Source organism: Myxocyprinus asiaticus, chromosome 50 (genome assembly GCF_019703515.2).
Source record: "Myxocyprinus asiaticus isolate MX2 ecotype Aquarium Trade chromosome 50, UBuf_Myxa_2, whole genome shotgun sequence".
NCBI lineage: Eukaryota > Metazoa > Chordata > Actinopteri > Cypriniformes > Catostomidae > Myxocyprinus > Myxocyprinus asiaticus.
Window position 1 is genome coordinate 16,917,642 of NC_059393.1, and position 19,805 is coordinate 16,937,446.

A 19,805-nucleotide genomic window follows, 5' to 3' on the forward strand; every position below is an offset into this window, starting at 1 on the left:
TTTTTTGTGGTAATCAACATCATACTACAAATGCTGTTGATTGAGCTTAACTTGTATTGAACACTGAATATTCTTAAGGGTTCCCACAATAATGGAAAACTTGGAAATGTAAGGGAAATTTTACCTTTTTTACACCCGGAAAAGACATCGAAATGAACACCATTTTCAAAAGTTACAGAAATGTATATTGAATAATTTATTTATTTATTTATTTTTTTATCAGCTCTAAAATATTTCATTAGATAGAAATTGCTCTTTGTCAGTGCAATCTTTATAAAATTATTTGTAAAAATCCTTATCACAAATGACTGGAAGTACAATGGAAATAAATCAAATTTATAATGAATATATGAATACAGAGCGGTTATCTGAGTTACCGTAGACTTTGTCAGTTTGAACCAGTCTGGCCATTCTCTGTTGATCTCTCTCATCAACAAGGCATTTCCATCCATATAACTGCCGCTCACTGGATGTATTTTGTTTTTGGCACCATTCAGAGTAAATTCTAGAGACTGTTGTGTGTGAAAATCCAACGAGATCAGCAGTTACAGAAATACTCAAACCAGCCCGTCTGGCACCAACAAACATCCATACGATTATCTAATCAGCCAATCGTGTGTCAGCAGTGCAGTGCATAAAATCATGCAGATACGGGTCAGGAGCTTCCGTTAATGTTCACATCAACCATCAGAATGGGAATTTTTTTTTTATCTCAGTTATTTGGACCGTGGCATGATTGTTGGTGTCAGATGGGCTGGTTTGAGTATTTTACTCAATATTATACTTATTTTTAATTTTGAGATTGATTATGTTGTGGTTTTGAGGGGTACACTGATTGTCAGAAACGTCTCATAGCAACCAAACTGATTCAACACTGCAATGCTATCATTACAATAATCAAAAGAGAGTGTAATTAACCATGTTTTGATCACCTGTCTCTGCAAAACGTTTGCTAAACACGTTTTATTGTCATTTCATATAAGAACTTTGACTTGTTAATGGATATTATTTAATAAAAGTGAATGTTTGTCACTGACCATAAACCTCCCTGCCCTGCGTGATGTAACACACCTGCATCTTGATGAAATGGGAGCTGAAGATTTCTGCACGAGTTTCCAAGTTAGATGTCCGATAAAAAGTGTCATTCCGTTGCACTTTCCCCAGCTGATAGGTGGAAATTCCGACTCTCCGAGTTGAATGGAACGCTTTGTGAATCACAGCAACAAAAATACAGAGCATCGCGTCTTTCCTCACAAGAGCGAACATTTGGGGACACACACACACACACACACACACACACACACACCAGACACGTGTGGCAGTGGACTCAATGCGCTGAAGCAACGCTATACAGCAGGCGAGTGTTTCAAACAGCTAGACAGAGTGCAGCTAAATGGAACGGAATGCAGCGTCTTCAAAACTGAACTTCAATTTAACACGCATATTAAAAACGCAATGGTTATGGCGTCTCCTGTTTTTGAAAATAGACGGTTCAGACAGTCACTAAAAAAAACTGGTGCGTGCTTACTAAGATTACTATGGTACTACTACTATTGTAACATATTATTTTATAATAGACTATAATAATGAATAGACGATACACTGGAACAACAAGACACAATGCAGCAGCCATAGACGTTTGTCAGACATGTTATTATATATACAGTTATGAACATGTAATTGCCCCTTGAGTACTCGACAAGTACTCGAGTAATTAGTCCGAGTACTCGAGCAGACAAAATGCCCAAAATGCCCATCCCTAATATATAGTATTTGTTTCTAGTTGTTCTCAGTTCTAAAATATTTATTTGGCTAGAGATTGCTCTTTTTGGCTGAATCTGCAATCTTTGTAAAAATAAAAATTTGAAATCCCTATCACAAATGACTAATTCATGCAAATGTATTATTCAAAAGGTGTGGGAATCTTGCATGTTTTTTTATTTTTATTTTACAATGTTTTTTTTACATGACAAATGTGTTCTTTTATGGTACAGCCTTGGCCTTGCAGTTGCACATGACACGTTGAAAATAGAACAACATTTTTAGTATTAAGAACAGTGGGGAATTTCGTAATCAAAAGATGAACATGTTCATCTAAGCACTCAAGCCACTGCATTCACTAATAAGCTGAAGATTGTATTACATGTTTTCTTTTTTAAATGTTTGATTAAATACAACATACCAGAAGAAGCCAAAAGAGGATCAACTTTTGCATGGCCTGTTTAGCGTACTGCTTTAACAGGTTTTCATTCACGCTGTTAATTGGGGTGCAAATGCAAAAAAAAAAATTTCACACACTCAAAAATACTTTATCAGAAAAAGCAGCTTTTATTTTGTTTTTAATTTTCCAAGAGGGACCTCTCAGTAACATGCATCTTAGCACATGACACAATAAATAAACCAATCCATAATGTTCCTTCCCCCTTGCTCGCTATTAATAGTAAAGAGGACAGCTATGAATTCAGACAGGATTAAAATCTCTTTTGATGTGGTTCCACTTTTTACAGAATGCATTTTTTTTTCTCCTGTGTTTATTGCACAAACTTCCGAACTGAGGCTGATGATTTGGATATGTGTGAGACAGTACCGAATGGAAGCCTAACAAAGAAGTGTGTGTGTGTGTGTGTGTGTGTGTGTGAGACAGAGAGAGTGAGGGGCCTGGGGAGGATCAGAGAAGGAATTAAGCTGATTTTACTGGATCGAATGATCAGAGAAAGAAAACGACGGTGCTCAAGATAGAGAGGAAAATAATTTGGGTGGTACAGCAATATATGGGGGAGAGAGAGCGAGAGAGATGGATAGAAAAAATAACGCATCATATATCAAAAGGGCATCCGTCGTTTCTTTATTCAGGCTGAGAACAAATTCCTACACAAATGCCAAACTGCCAAATGATTACATTTGTTTGAGGATCTTTCATTGCGATGGCTACTATTCAAAGTCATGTTGTTCAATTTGTGAACGAATCGTTCTTTGAAGGCAGTTCTTTTTAATGTGATTGTAAAGTATTTGTAAATCACTGTTAGAAGTTTTTTTTTTTACTGTGTGTGTAAGAAATGTAGTATTTGGCTGGGAAAAAAATATAAAAAAAATAATTTGATTAATGCATTGAACTGTAACATACAAAAACAAACATTGAACCATATCAATTAAATACATTTGACTTACGGTGATTCAAAGACGTTTTTATGCGTTTTGTGATTTGCAAAATCAGAAAGCTTCTTTGTTAACAGTCGTATTCATTTGCATCACGCTTTTAATATCCAGAATTGGTGACAAAATCAAATGTAGGCCTCTCTGCCTGCCCTGTAGTGGATGGAGCTGTCATCTATGTGTATCCACATGTGTGCACATGTCAACACTGGAGTTCCACTGCTAGAAACACAAACACACATTGCAGTGGCTCAGTAAAAGTGTGAGATTAGCTCCATTTACAAGCTGGCCTGCTGTAAGGGATATAATGTTTATAGGACTCAGACAGGGAGAAGGGTACGCCACAAAAGGATAATGGCCAAACATTGAGCCATGCCTGAAAGAGCTAACCTGCCCCTCACTCACCGGGGGTGGAGGCGACGTCTGGGCCGTTCAGAGCAGTGCTGTGAGAATTTTAGTGAAATGCTTGACATCTCTAAAGGACCTCTCGTCTCTCCTTCTTTCTAGACTTCTTGCCCCTTTTGCCACATTTATCGACGGAACGGGGAAAGTGGTCACGTACGGTTCACAGTGGTGCTCTAATTATCAGTAGTGTATGGTGGAAGCACAGACTAGAAGAACAGGGGGACATTTTCGGAGACTCCTCAGCATAAAAAAGGAGGCTTTCAGGGGGCATACAATTCCACTGTCAGTGCTAAAACCAGATAATGATTGGGTAATGATGGCATATTGCGCATACCTGGTCCATGGGGCAACATAAAGGGAGGCTGAGATAAAGGCAGAAAGCCTTTATTTATGTGGAATTGTTTTTAAGAGATAAAGTTAATAAATGATGCATTCTGGGACCTACAATCTAAATGAAAATTCCATTTAGAAACTGAACGGTCTTATAGGAGAATCAAATGAAGTTTAATTAAGAACTTTTAAATAACTAATTCTCTATCTATATACTGGTGCGTTAAAGAACCCAATACAGTGATCTGAAGAACCTAAACCCACATCCATACGTGGATCCACACATCCATATGTTTTCATTAAATTTGTCTACATTCACATCGCATTCTGAGATCTACGAAATGTTCTCTAGTACTGCATACTTTGGAAAACATTCTAATGATGTTAGAAAAGTACAAAGTTAGTGTGGACATGGCTTCGTAACATCAAGAACTGTTTGAATCTCCAAAGAACCAGAAAGTCAACTCAAGAACCCTAGACAGTGAAAAATGCTTAAAAGAAGGTTCTTTGCACTAAACAACCATTGAAGAACCTTTATTTTTAAGATTGTATAATGTGGGCACAGATACTTTGGAGACAAAGTTCAAATACTCTCAGGGTTCTTTGCTGCAAACAACCATTTAACAACCTTTATTTCAACGATTTTTAATATACTCTTACACATCGTTCAGACTGCACGCATTCTAGCGTTTAAAAAAAGCGCAACAAATGGAACAGAATACAGGTGTCTCAAGCTGCATTTTCAAAAGTTGAACTACTTTAGCATCTAAAAACACAGCACTCATTGCGCAAGGTGCTGAAGAAACAGCAACATGCGGCGCAACGGTCAAAGATGTCCATCCTGCATGTGTTTACTTCGAAAAACAATTACAAAACAGCTCAAACTGATGCAAAAGCACTTACTGTGTATGAACAGCCCTTTGGATGTTGAGAGCACATTTTGTAACACTGTTTTTGCCTAAATATCTCGCTACACCTTGCATTTCAGTGTTCATGTTAAACATATTACAGTGTTATATAATGAATTACAGTAATAACAATAAGAGTGCCAATTTGCGCAGCTCCGTACATTTTTGTGCAAGTATAACTTAAGTACAAAGTATTATGAATGCCGTAATTAAAATTTCAAATGGCAGTAAAATGTTACGAATTGTTATTGTCTGTTTCTACATGTATGTCTGTTTTTCGTTTATCATTGTGCTGCCATAACACCTTGGATGTAAATCTGATGTGGACCACGCAATCTGAAACATTATATTACAATCATGCAGTCATAAATTCATAATTTTTTATGGAGTATGCATACCCCATGTATGTACACTATGTGTGTGTGTATTTATGGAGGTCTGTGCTGTGTGTGTACATCAATGGAGCAGGGAAAGGGAGGGTATGTCTTCGCTGGGTGCAGACAGCTGTGAAGCGGGGCTTGGCGAATCCTTCTCCATATGTTCTGGGAGCATTTCACACAACCACAGAACCTGATTTCGGGCCCCCATAAACCTGGAACACAACGGCATGGGATTTCATTTTTTTTTTTTTCGTACTCACTATAAGCATCCAACTTCAAAAATACTTTTTCCTCTCATCTAAGTGGTTGCGATTGATAATATACACGAGTCATTGACATGAAATGCTTCTTTTTTTACATTCTAAATAAACATGCAGTTTTTATGAGTTCATATTAGACTACATTTGTCACACCGCAGGCCCATGTAAAATGAAATGGCAAAAAGCTTGATAAAAATTTGGTGGCCAGTTACGGCACCTAAAATATATACTTTTCCTTATACATTTTATAAATTTTAACCTAAAATCTTGATGTTCAGTTAAAAAAAAAAAAAACTCTTTTCGCACTCAAATATTGTCAAGTGAGCTTACAGAATGGAACTGAGGGTACGCTGGGGAGTTTTGGATGCCATGGTGATGGTGTCCCAGCATGGCATCACACACAGCAGACATGGGCACATGCATAAAGGCAGCCTGACTCAGCTGGCATCTTCATTCATTTTTTAAGGTCTCGTGGTCTCTATTCGTGCCATTATAAATGAGCTCGGCACCTTTCTGTATCATTAAAGGGTATTTCACCTGAAATTTGTGGGTGATGACAGAATTTTCCAAACTATCCCTTTAATTCTAAAACAGCCTTTTTCTCTCTTTTTTCCCACTATGGTTTGTCCTTCTATCCTTAAGGGAGGGCATATGTCTGACTTTACATGTGCATGTGTGCATATTAGAAGAAAGACAGAAAGACTGAGAGAGAGAGATCGACACCTAAAAAGGCGGCGATGGGAGCCATCTGCATAGGGCGGCATGCCAGTGTCTTGCCAATGTGCCCAGACCACCTGGCCACAATGCTAGCCAAGTATGCCAGCCTGGGCCCTGTAGCCTACAGACTGCTGCCCTCTTTCACTGCTTTGAAACTCCAGTGGCCCTGGAAACAGGGGCTGCTGCCTCTCCCTTGCCAGTAGCTTTGTTTGAAGTGAGACAGGCTGTGCAGTGCTGGGGGAGACCAGACAGTAAACAGTGCCCCCTTTCAGTACCCTCCCCTCCCCCAAACACACACACACACACATACACTTCGCCTTTGTGTAAAATGGTACTGTTTTGGTGTGTGTTTGGATGTGGGATGGATCTTTTTTTCCATTCACTTCCACTTTATATCTGTAGCACATTATATTTTCTCTGCACAAACCCGCTCACTTGATAAGTTATTCTGAAGTTTTATTTTCTTTTTCTTTTTTTGAGGCTGTGATCCCCTCCTTTCCATAATCTTGCCTCCTGTGCACGCATCCATCCCCCTCACCACCCACCTCCCTCCCCTGTGCCCGGAGCCTTGGCATGGGCTCCCTGACAACCCTGGGAACCAGTGATTCCGAGTGGCACTCAAGGGCCACAAACACTGGCTCTGCTGCCCGCTTCTGTCTTTGTTCTGTTTGTCTGCGCTTGAATATCAATGAGTACGTACTTGTGTCATTTAATCACCAAACATTTAGTCGGTGCTGACAGATTTATGTAAATGCTCGTTTGCAATTACAGCACCGCACTTTGAAATTATACACGTCGAATCGATACAGATAGGAAATGGGATTAGGAGGTATTTCAGTTTATATGAATAAATACGGATTTGAAATTGGATATCTGTTTAATTTTGGAGTTGATTATATACACATCTGAGAAGTGCCTGAACTAGCCTGAACAGTTGGTTCCCACAAAAAAACCTTCATGTTAATTAAAGTCTGTAAAGTGAAATAGATTTGTGGTGAGCTTTAGTTACACCACAGATTCAACGCAACATAGAGCTACAAATTAATGTGGCCTTCAAGTAGGGATGGACACTTTCGAGTAATTTTGTAGCTGAATACTCTAACCCTCAAAAAACGAGTACCAGATTACTTCTAAATTAAAAGGCACATTAAAAAGTGTCAAATTTTTTCCACTATAAAAGCGCATCCTCATCTGTTGGTTTGCATGACTCTAACAAGAGCCGAATACAAATAGAGCAGAATTAAATAAGAACCAAAATATTACAAGTATTGCCTTATAATATAACTTATATAGGCTGCACTAATGCCATGATATATCTTCTTCTCTTGTCCAACACCTCAACACCACACATATTCACAGCGCCCCCGTTTGGACTCAATTGTAAATGCGAGATTTGGTGGGAGATTCAGAGGGAAAACTGTGTAATTCAGCACTGCTCAGGGCTGGCAAATGCGGAAAGGAAACTTAATTTGCGATATTCAAGTAGCGTTTTTAATACTCAAGTTGCTTGTGCAGAACAAGTACTCTGTTACTCGATTACTCATGCACATCTCTACCTTCAAGTGGAGTTGCGAATATCGTTATTACGAGTTCAGAGAGCATGAATGATGAAGCAAAGTCGTATTTAGTGAGAATCTCATCATTTTAGATGATACCCGAGTTGCTGAGTTGTGATGTTGGAAAGGGCATGTCAACATGAAAGACGATGGAAAGCAGTGCGTAATTTTGCACAATTATTTCAGTACTTTATTTAAAAACATTAAGTTTGTTATGTTATATATGACATCTTATAGATTCATTTATGCATCGGTACAACAGAAAAAAAGAGCTTTTCCAGTCTTTATTTGTTTTAGTTTGGCTACGTCTGTATTTTGTTTTCGACTTGAATGCCTGACATGTCGTAAAATCAATTGCCTAACTCTGAAGTAGAAGCTTCCCATGTGCACTAGAAGGCAGCTGCCACTGTGAATTTCTAGACTAAAATCACTCCAGTTTGTTGACTTGTGGCGACCACAACATGATAGCTAGATTTTTACATTTTCTGAAGAAAATGAGTGGTGGTTGACCACTCATAAACCCACACCACAAAGCTTGGGTGTTCCGGGTGGTTGCTAGGGCTTTGCTATTTGGTTGCTATGGTAATAAAAGTGTTTTTTAGCATGTTGCTATGCAGCTGCTAGGGTGGTATAGGTGGTTGTTAGGTGATTACCTGCTTAACCGGCTTAAGTTTCTATGATATTCTGTTCATTATATATCAGAGGTTGACCAATTTATACTTTTTTCTGGTTAACTGGCACCAATAGTTGCTTTTGGAACTATTGGTTATCTACAAAAATTAACAATGATAGTACACCGATGGGTGAACTATCAGTTAATGTCTGTAGCACAAATGTAATAGTAATAGCGATGCTTGAATCGGCAAGCACCGCTAATTTACCAGATTGACCCATTATATTGGGTGGAAATGACGCATCAGTCCTTCGGTGACCCTACCATCTACTGTCAAGAGGCCCATTTTACCCAGATTACCAGCCAGATTGTATGGCTAAAGTCTGCACGGAGTGAGTGAAGTGAAGGAGGGTGAAAGAGAAACGAGAGACTGGAGAGAGGCCCTGCAATTCCAGGAAGGCAGTCTTGTAACAGGTAGTGCCAGGCCGGAGGGGCCAGGTACGCCCACTGAAAGACTAATTGATTACTGCAGGAACTGCTGGGTGATAAATAGCCTGATGTATTGCCTCCCTCCAGAGACACTGTCCAAAGGCCAACTGAGGATATTTTGGTAAAGTGGAGGGGGGAGAGAGACGGAGAGAGAAAGGGAAGGATAAAGTGGAGGGGGGAGAGAGACGGAGAGAGGGAGGGAAGGATTGTGAAGAAACAGATCTGATATTGAAATGTTGTCTCTACTGTGTTGCAACCTGGTCCGTGGAGTGTAATCCATACGGTTGACTAGGTGATGAAGTCGGATCTAGCCATGAATTCAGGCTGTAATATTTGACAGGTCTAAAAGTGGCCACACACAGGGCCCGGGGGTCTGCTTAAATGTTGTGCACACATTTATTCATCATTTTAGACCCTAGTTTTAGTCTACAGAGAAATTGGGAATATCAGGGAAATTGAAATTGTGTGCTTTCCAGGCCTGGAAAAGTCACAAAGTAATTTTTTTGCTTTGCTCTGCTCAAAAATATTTCATTGTAAATATTGCTCTTGGCAGAGTAAAACTTGACAGCAAGTCTGAGTCGATTCTTTTCAATGAATTGGTTTAACCGATCTGCATGATTCATTACTGAATTGGTTTGAATTTGAATTTAAAAAAGTCCTTATCCATTAAGGTGTAAAGGTCATGGAAATATGTATAATACTTTAAAAATACATTTTTCTTGTTATGCTCTGCTCTAAAATATTTAACCAGCTAAATACTGGCTATGTAGAACTTAGGTGTGGATGTGTGAGAACTTGTGGACAAATCATTCTTTTGAGTCGGTTCTTTTCAGTTAATCTGTTGAACTGGTTCACAAATAAGTTGTAATGATTCGCTAATGAATCAATCAAAATTGGAAAATTGGAAATTCATTGGTCAAGAAGTGTCTTAACTTTTAAGGTATGGTATTTTTGTGAGGCTTAATTTTGTCTGGTTATTATAGTTATGTAACATTAAATGGTCTAACATTTGGTCTTTTCTGTCAAAAACATGCAGATACATGTGCATTGTAGCTCATATGCAGCAACTGAATCGTTCCTCCTCTGGTGTGTGCATTTACACGGCCCAAGTGAATCAGATATCCTGAGCAACAACAAACAGATCGCCTCTCCGTTGAAAGAGAGGGAGCCCCACAAAGCACTCCTTCCTTACAGTAAAACAAAATCCAGGGAGGGAAAAGAAAGGGCAGTGAGGAATCAGAGCGAGCATTGCTCAGAAATCCAAGCTCTACTACTGCAAATTCCGTCTCAATTTTCCCCAGGAGAGATCGATATGTTGGTCGATGGGCTGGGCTGAGATTGTCCACAGCTCATCAAGCATAGCCAGCCAATACACACATATTTGTAGATCTGCAAGTTCATTCAGTCACCGTGACATTTGCAATCCAATTACTGTTGCTACTGTAATATTAATTTGAGTTTTTTAGGCGTAACATTACATTGTTTTTTTCTTCTATCCTATTAATTATGCATATTACTGTAGCATTAATGCTAATGGATAACTGTAGACATTTGGATAGACTACAGACATTTGCAAACCACTTAAGGACTGTAAATTTATCTCGCAGTGAATTTTAATAATGGTCTTGACACGGTTTTGCATAGAAAGCACAATACGAAAGTAAAGTTTAAATGAAATGATTTTCATTTATATTTCGTATTCTCTTTTGGTTTCTGTATAAATTATAAACACAGATAGTAAAATCTAGCACTGCATTAATACCAGGTAGAGTGGGCAATACACAGTCCAAGCCTTTGGTGAGTGTGTGTGGTCAGGACTCAGGGCAGAGCTCCAGACGGGCTCGTGGGCAACACACACAGTAACCTGAGAGACGGCAGTTCCTAACGGCCCCATCGATCTCTCCACACCACCCTACAGTACACTGGACCTCTCTTTTTCTGCATTCTAGCCCAACACCGGCCCCTTAAATAGCTAAAAAAAATTAACAGATAAATAGGAAAAACTGAGACAAATTAAATTAAATTTAAAATGAATGGTATTTCGTCTAAAAGCACTGTCAGTCAAAAAAGGCTGTTCATCCAATCTTAATTTGGCTAACATGTAAGAAATTTGACTAGCTATAAAGTTTTCACTGATGTTAGAGCGCTTTATATTGTTTTAATACTTTATAAGCTATGCTTTAATGGCATGCAAAAAAAAAAAAAAAGAAAAGAAAAGAATAAATACAACCACATTCTCCACATGATCATACTATGGCTATGAAGGGTTGACTCTGTTTGTAACAGACCCTTCTAAAGTGAGACTTGCCAGGAGTCCTCTCACTCCCTCTCGCCTCGACCCAGGGGGTTTCAACAATACAAGAAGCCCATTGTCTGGCTCAGAGGAACCTCTTTCTGGTAACATTTTCTACTTATCAATGAATGAGACGCAGAGAGAGGGGGGAGAGGCAGCCTGCACTCTCTTGCTATGAGTCGGCACTTTGTGTTCATGAGCGACTGACATCGGCTCCCCACGCTGGCATTCTTCATCAGATTGGAGCAACCCTGCAAGGCAGCTTGCAGCAGAGGGTCACAGTGCAAAATTGACATGGAGAATGCCAGTAGGTAGAGCAGTTTAGTTGTTCAGTAGTGAAATACATAATAAAATAAAGGACATTATAAAAATAAAGGACATTAAGGAATCTTTTCACACTGTCAAATGAACAACAGCAATGATACTCAAACGATGTAGTTATGAAGATTTAAGTCTCACAGACATTAAAGGAATATTATGTGTTCAATACAAGTTAAGCTCAATTGACAGCATTTGTGGCATAATGTTGATTACCACAAAAATTTATTTAGACTCATCCCTCCTTTTCTTTAAAAAAAGCAAAAATCAAGGTTATAGTAAGTGCTTACAATCGAAGTGAAAGGGGCCAATTTTTGGAGGGTTTAAAGGCAGAAATTTGAAGCTTATAATTTTATAAAAGCACTTACATACATTTTTCTCTTAAAACGCATGTATTATTTGAGCTGTAAAGTTGTTTAAATCATAATTTTGTTTTAGGGTTTGTTGACATTACATCATCATGGCAACGAAGTTGTAAAATTGGCTATAACTTTACACAGAAAATGTTAGTAAGTGATTTTATCACACTAAAATCATGTTTACAAGCATATTGTTTATGTCTTGTGGCTATACTTTTGAAACTGAGTATTTTAACGATCAAAAATTGCTCCCCATTCACTTCCATTGTTAGTGCCTCACTGTAACCTTGATTTTTGCTTTTTTTTTTTTTAAAGAAAACAAGGGGCAAGTCCAAATACATTTTTGTGGTAATCAATATTATCCCACAAATGCTTTTGATTGAGCTTAACTTGTATTTAACCTGGAATATTTCTCTGAGTACATGAAACAGTTCTTGTTTCATTGTGAGTCGAACATGACTGAAAGTAAAGACTTACGGTTTGGTAGTGAGTCAGATGTTTGTTCGCTAACCACTCTGATTCAGTGAGTTTATTTAGTGAAGGGATCATCAGACTTATTTTAAAACAATAACGGGTGATTACGTTAGCCTTTTTAGCGATTCACAAAAAGAACCGACTCATAAGAGTCAGTGATTCGAGATTGGAATTACGCTGGTTGCGCTGTATGTTCGTTTCCAAATACAGCCAGTAAAAATAACTCAACAAACATGTGTTGCCTCAGCATTATTATGCAGTACTTGGTCTTTTTATGTCATTGCATTCAATTGAGACTACAATCTTACAATTTCTATTGCTGTGACACTCTGGAAAGCAATCCGGGAAACTAGTACTGCAACAACTTATCGATAAAGTCTATTACAAGCGACCACAAATTTCATTATCGAATAGTTGGATGTGTACGTTGTGCTCTGAGAAGCTACATAGGATATAATCCTTCATATAATACAATAATGTATTAATCAATTTTCAAAATAATCGTTAGTTGCAGCACTACGCAAGACACATGCTCATAGTTTCCCAACAATTTCAAAACTAAAGTTGAAAGATAGGTGAAAAAGGAAAAGCATAAAACCTACAAAGGCAGCATCAGTAATGCTATCCATTACGGCGCTATAATTATGGTAAGTGAAGCAGAACTGAGTCAATACGGCAATTCATCAATTGCATTCCCAAACTATTTCGGTCTGGCTTATTTCATGCTGCTGCTGATGGTGTCCTTCACTTGCGCAATATCTCGGCCGCACGTCAAGGTTCCTCTCGTCCTAATCCACTTTCTTGAGATGTCCATTATTCCACGGTGCTCTCCTGTAATATTAATCATGCTTTCGTTAATTGATCCGCCGTCGCTGCTGGAATTGCCATGGGTGAGTGATTCCTTGAACATCTTAACAGAATACCAGGCATTATAAATGGGGCTCGGGCCTACAGATCTGGGCAGAGGTCCACACTGGTGCTTTCTCTCAACAAACATGCACAACTATCATCCAACACACATGCATGTTACTGTAATAGTTCCACTGCTGTAAAATTAAGGCTGTAATATGAGCTGGGAATTAAAGTCATGCTCATGTTGTGGATTCTGTGTTATGCCTTCTGAAGAGTGCAGTCAAACAAACATTTTACACTACAACATTTACTGAAATAATACTTGTTTATGCAGACCACTTTTCATTCTGCTGTCAGCACAATTTGAAATTATGTCTTCCAAAGAACACATTTTGCCAACAAAATGTTTTATTTTTCCAAAATTAAAGCACATTTAGGGTACTAATTACAAATTCTTATATTGTGGATAGATAGATGTATTTATTTTATTTCTCTATTATTGGTAGAAATTCTAACTGATATTCTAATATATATATATATATATATATATATATATATATATATATATATATATAAATAATCTCAGCAAGTCAAGCAAACATTTTTTTTCCAATATACAAAATGAGTAAAAAAATAAATAAATAAATAAATAAATCTAGAATATACTAATATGATACAATAATGAAGATTTAATTCTCACAGTTGTACACAAAACAGTTGTAACTTTATTTCGAGTTGGAAATGACTGAAAGTGAAGACTTAAGTCATTAGTTCATGATTGTAATAAAATATGTTTTATTTTTGCCAACAAGTTGTTATATTGTGGATAGATTTGTTTCTTTTATTTCTCTATTATTGGTAAGTCAACAGAAGTAATCTTCGGTTTGAGTGATTTGCTGTATAAACTCTAAAATAAAATCTAAAAAGCCCAGTAATAATGAAAGAATTTACTTATGTTCAAAGCTCAATTCAAACTAGCATTTTTTACTAATTCACAAAATTAGTAGATACAAATCTAGACTCTTCCTGTATCCATACATAAACATTCTATCTATCAAGTTTTGCACTGTTTCATTGATTATGTGTTGTATCTAAAACACAATGTGAAAATATTACCTTGTGATAAATCAGATTCATTGTCGATATAATGTCAGAATGTAACATCATGACATGATTTGCATTGTCTCTCGGTTTGTGTCGGTTTCTTGTATTTATCTCCAAGTCATATTATGTTCGGCATAAAAATGACAAATTTGTGGATTTGGGAATCGTGGTTGCTAAATCCTGAGTAGCCCATTGTTCAAAAAAGGGCATGGGGGGATGGCAGCCGCTCAAATGAGGAGAGGGCACTTTTAAAATGGTTGTCAGATCTTTTAAGATGGCTGCCAGGGTGTTAAGTATTTAGAGGAGTGAGGGTATATTATGGATAAATGGTAACATCTGCATCTCTACGTTATTGATGAGTCTCTTTAAAATAATGGTTATATGTGGCTGTGTGTGTGGGATAGGACTTTTGTCTGTTTTCCCTCCTTTTTTCAAATCAGGATGCTGTTGAACTTGGCAGTAAACTTGTTGGCAACGGCGGTTTCTGTGTCATCCAACAATAGGAGCAGCTAACGTGATTCTCTCAGTATTGCTGTGCCTGGCAGGACGATTTAGCAGCTATGGTTGGGATAAGCTTGTGTGGCGGAGAAAAAAATGGATGAGAATGAGTTGCTTTTAAATGGTTTCTGGCATGCAAGATGTTTTCTTCCCAAAACCCGAAGCCTTTATGTTTTTGTCAGAAGATTGCATTTTTAATTAATAGATCTATTGTGTGTGGATAGTAATAAGTACAATTGTGCTAAACAAGAAAATCTGAACGACGTTGCTCACCTGACAGGCCCGATTGTTTTGTTTGTTTTCCTGACAACAGGCGACTGTCTTAAAATGGTTGCAGACTGATCGGCACAAAATGGAGGTGGAGGGGAGGAGCTTTGATGTGGGAGCTGAACGTGATAGCATTATATTTCAACATTCAACGTCCTACATGAAATTGTCAGTTCTTGTTCGTCTGTCTATCTTGACGTGAGTTGGATGCTTAACAGTTTCTTGTCCGTAAGCCCAAAACATTCTAGGTTGAGATGGCACACGGTCGTTTGTTTGCCTAGTTTCACCCTGTTTTGTTTGTAGATGCCAGCTAGCTCCTACACAAACGCGTATCTCTTTTTCATGCCGTCTCTGTTGTTCTACCGAATTTACTGCTTGCTAAAGGACTTGTGAGAGTTGAAATGACAACCCAGAGCTTTGGCTGGCATCTCTCTGAATGCTTCTAACGCTCTCGGGTGTACGCCAGAGACTTGGACCGAGCCACCGTTCACAACTGAGCATTTGTCCAAAGGCTTTTGCTTCCCCAGACACTCAAAGTGTTCATATTTTAATTCTAATTAGTATCACAATTGCACTGCATAAATAAAAATGACTGCACTTTGCACATCTTGACGATATAGAGCTTATGACAATACTTGGAACATAGTGCCACCTTTGTTGAGATTTTTTTTTCGTGGAACATTTCCTGTATATGCTGTATCTGAATTATGGTCGCTTGTGATTTATGTGAAATTTAGAAAGTGCAACAGAAAGCATTTTAGCACCCTATGTATTGACTCGGCTACATTTTGAAATTAGTTTTTATAATTTTCATTCATCGGATGAATGAAATCAAATCGATATAAAATGAAAAATCAATAAGGAATGTATTTCTTGAAAATTACATAATTTGTTCTCATTTTTATCCCTCACCCTCGCTACAGACCAGCAAGAAATATAACACTATGTATAAAACAGTTAAATTAGTTACCATTTTCAATCTATTTTTATCAATTTACTTTTTTCTTTTCCCCAACCATTTTGGTTGCAAATCTATAAGTTCCTATGAATTCAGACTTTTTTTATTAAAGTAAATTCAATTACTTATCCTATTAATTATTAAACCCATTTCTGACATGATTGAGACACCCTTTTTTAAGTGTTGACATGTGTTTTTGCATAGTGGTGGGTGGTCACTGCTTCTAGTGCCCAGACTGCGGGGGGAGTTCCCTCAGTGAGGGGCAGAGAATAATACAGTGAAGGGGAAGTTGCGGGCTGAGTAGTGCGTCTCTGGCAGTGTATCCTTCAGCCTTGGCAAGTGTCTTCCAGTCTGTTCCAAACACGAGCTACGGCCATTCTCCAAGGAAGAGAGAGCAAATAGAGAGCAAGAGAGAAAGACAACGAAATAGAGAGAGACTTAATGAGAGGGGGTGAAAAAGTTGGCTGCCAAATTGATGAACACCTCTTTTTTTTCCAATGTCCTACTGCCAAGATCATGGAGACTTTCTATATTCACTCATTCTGACGGAGAAGGAAAGAGGGGGGTTAGACAAGGCCTTCTTGCCCAAGGGTTAGAGTTCGATATTTGCGGCTAGTCAAGCACCCCCTCCTTTGCCACAAGAGGTGCAAATGTTTCCCGTCATTTATTTATCCACTGTGTATTTATTTACGTATCTAAACCAGAATGTTTATGTGTAAAGCTGACAGTTTGTGTCCAAAGAAATACAAAAAAATCTCTATTACAGTTAATGGACTTTAGTCAGGGTAGACGTAATACTTTATTTGAGGTGAATGAAAACGAGGCTGTGATGAAAAGAAGTACAGACTGTACAAACTGTTGTGTTCTCTTAAAGGGATATTTCACCCAAAAATTAAAATTCTCATTATTTACTCACGCTCATGATATCCCTGCTGTGTATGACTTTCTTTCTTCACCAGAACACATTTGAAGAAAAATATCTTAGCTCACTAGGTCCTTAAAATGCAAGTGAATGAGATTTGTCTTTTAAAGCTCTAAAAATCACAGACAGTTAACATCATCGATATGACACCAGCGGTTAAATTACTGTCTTCTAATATCAATATCAACCATCGCTTCCGTTAGGGTTCACGAGAGGGTGGAGTCCAAGCAGTCTCTCGTGCGACATTTGCGTTGCCAAGATACCAACGTAATCTCACATTCTCCACTCGATTGAGACATCCAGGAATAGCACACAAACACACCATTGTGAGGATAAATACAGATACAAATACAGATCTAAACCAAAATCAACAAAGGTTCTGAACAGCGTTCCTCCTCCTCACTTGTAAACAGCGCTGCTCCTCTGGCTGTGACGTACGTGCGTCAGTTCTTGCGTGTTTCAAATGCCAATGGTATTACGTTACACGTTAAAGAAAGTCATTCACACCTGGGATATCATGAGGATGAGTAAATAATGAGAGAATTTTCATTTTTGGGTGAACTATCCCTTTAAGTCTAGAAGGGGTAGGCAATCTTTCTGACATGGAGTGCCATTTTTTATTTTTCTAGTCAATGGCTCTTTTAATCATTTAATGTAATTTTGAGTGTGACCATGGTTTAAAGAGGGTGTACATGTATGCTGGGTAGGAAATCTCAAGGATTAATAGTGGTGTTTATTACATCACGTGTTGTTCTGAAAGCAAAAAGAAACAAATGAAACACGGAATGTAGACTGTCATCCGCGCAGCCTGACCGGAGCAAAGCAGGCGCATTTACCCACGCGATTATGCGAAAGTGAAGCGCTACCAGCTTGTCATCTGCGAATGGCTTGCCTGCGCTGCACAAATCTGTTGGGTATTCTGCAGTCTCATCACATTTTATCTTTTTGTTTAGCCTCCCATTCAGCTCATGAAACGCTGCATGATCATGTGGAAGGATTACATCAAGATGTAGATTGGAATGCTGGTGCGGAATTTGTATAAATAATTTAGTCTACTCCTCTCTCGCCGTTGCTGGCATGCCTGTGATTACCCCTCCGCATGCCAATGCTGGCACACGTGCCATAGGTTGCCGACCCATGGTCTAGAGTATTCTTCGTTTTTCCGCATGCCATTCGGTCTCATGCAAGTTCAAGTGCTCTGCCTTGCAATGTGTACTTTTAACTACAAGCCCATATGGATGCGTTGAATGCATGCACACTACGACTGCTTTTTGATATTCTTTTAGCACAGTCAACAGCAGGCTCATGTGCCGATGATGCACAAAGAAGCAAAAGACTGTCCAAATGTCTTTAAAAACTAGCCTGCATGCGCACAGTTCACACAAACTGTGTTGTTGATGAAATGTGCATCTCACACACAGTGTGCGAGACGTACCGGCACGTGGAAAACCGAAGTATACTTTGGACTTTAAGGTCCTGGGTCACATCTAGATTTTTTTTTTTTTTGGAAAGATATATTTTTTAAATGTCATCACACACAGCCTTGTTTTTTGTGCCAGATTAAATATCTGCCTTAAATCTGTAATGTCTGTTTAATGAAACAGCCCCTTCAAGCTTCTTTTATACTATAGACATCATGTTTGAATGTTTGTTTTGGGCCATACATGCACTGGGAATCCATTGTGTGGTCCTAACCGTAGGTAGGTAAGAAAGTCTTGGAAAAATACCTAGACATCTTCTCCCCTTTCACCTCACTGTCAGAGTGATGACTATAGCAAGCATTGACACCTCCGTGTCAATTGAAGACGGACTACCTGGCTACAGGCAGTGGTTGTTGTGGAGACAGGCGTGTCCACTAACCTGACAGCAAATGAAAACCCACCATGCACATTGCATGTCTCTTTTCCATCTGCAGCTGGAGCCTGTCAGCTGGACTTGTGTAAAGCGATGGATTACAGCATGCATGTACGTACGCACATAGTCTCCATTTCCCCTCACTCCACTTCTCCCGCCCATGCCTACAAAGGGAGGGTCTCAAGATACTCACTGAGATTAGATCTCTGGCAAATGACAATCAAACTGACAACACATTTTTTTTTGGATTCAGTAACATGTCCTTAGACACAACTCCACTTCAGCAGGAAGTCAGGCCTGACAGAGGTCAAACACAAGCATTGTACTCTCTTAACAGTACACATAGGCTTAGAACAGGAATAACAATGCCCATAGTACCTATTGTATTGTTCTCCTGGACCTCAAATACCACATGGAAAGCCAGGTTCTTTTTTCTGATTATGTTTTTGTGAAGATCCCTGCTGTCAGAACAAGGACAAACTCTTTTACCTGTGCTGTTGTGTTTCCTTGACTGAGGGAAAGTAAGAGACACTTTCAAGACAAAAACAGGATGTGTCTGCAGCTTGTGGAAGTAGGCATCATAATGTGCTTTTTCAATTATTTTATTTTCCAGCAGTTGGAAACCTAATTTTGGCCTGGCGATTACAGAAGATCTTGTTTATGCCTAATCACTTTATTTTGGTATTTTAAATTCAGAGTCAAGTCTCTGTGTTTGGTATTTCAGATATTCCCCTGCCCTCATACTCCCTTTGAGGAATCCATGCTCTCACAGACACTTGACCCACTCTCGATCTTTCTATTTCTCCACATCAGGGCTACAGGAGGTCGCAGTACACATTAGATCCCTGACAGCTTCAACTTCTCTCTCACAACCAAGCTATTTAGAGAGAGAGAGAGTGAAAAAGAGAGTAAATTGAAAGCGGCCCCAGGGCTGTATATTTCACCATATCCCAGGGGAATTCTGGGATTCTGGTTCTCTCTTTCCCTTCCTGGGAAAAGGCCAAGAACATCTCTTCTCCTCCTCCTCTGCCTGCCTTTCCTGCCTTTTCCTAGAAATTACAGTTCATATCAGGGGAGTCGAGAAGTAGTAACACT

The 19,805-nt window shown here is 38.7% G+C and overlaps 1 protein-coding gene across 9 annotated transcripts in view; it reads left to right on the forward strand.

Annotated features, from left to right (window-relative positions):
• LOC127438980 (nuclear factor 1 A-type) overlaps window positions 1–19,805 on the forward strand; it is a 219,189-nt gene that overhangs the window by 110,177 nt on the left and 89,207 nt on the right. The gene's annotated exons all lie outside the window — the stretch shown is intronic.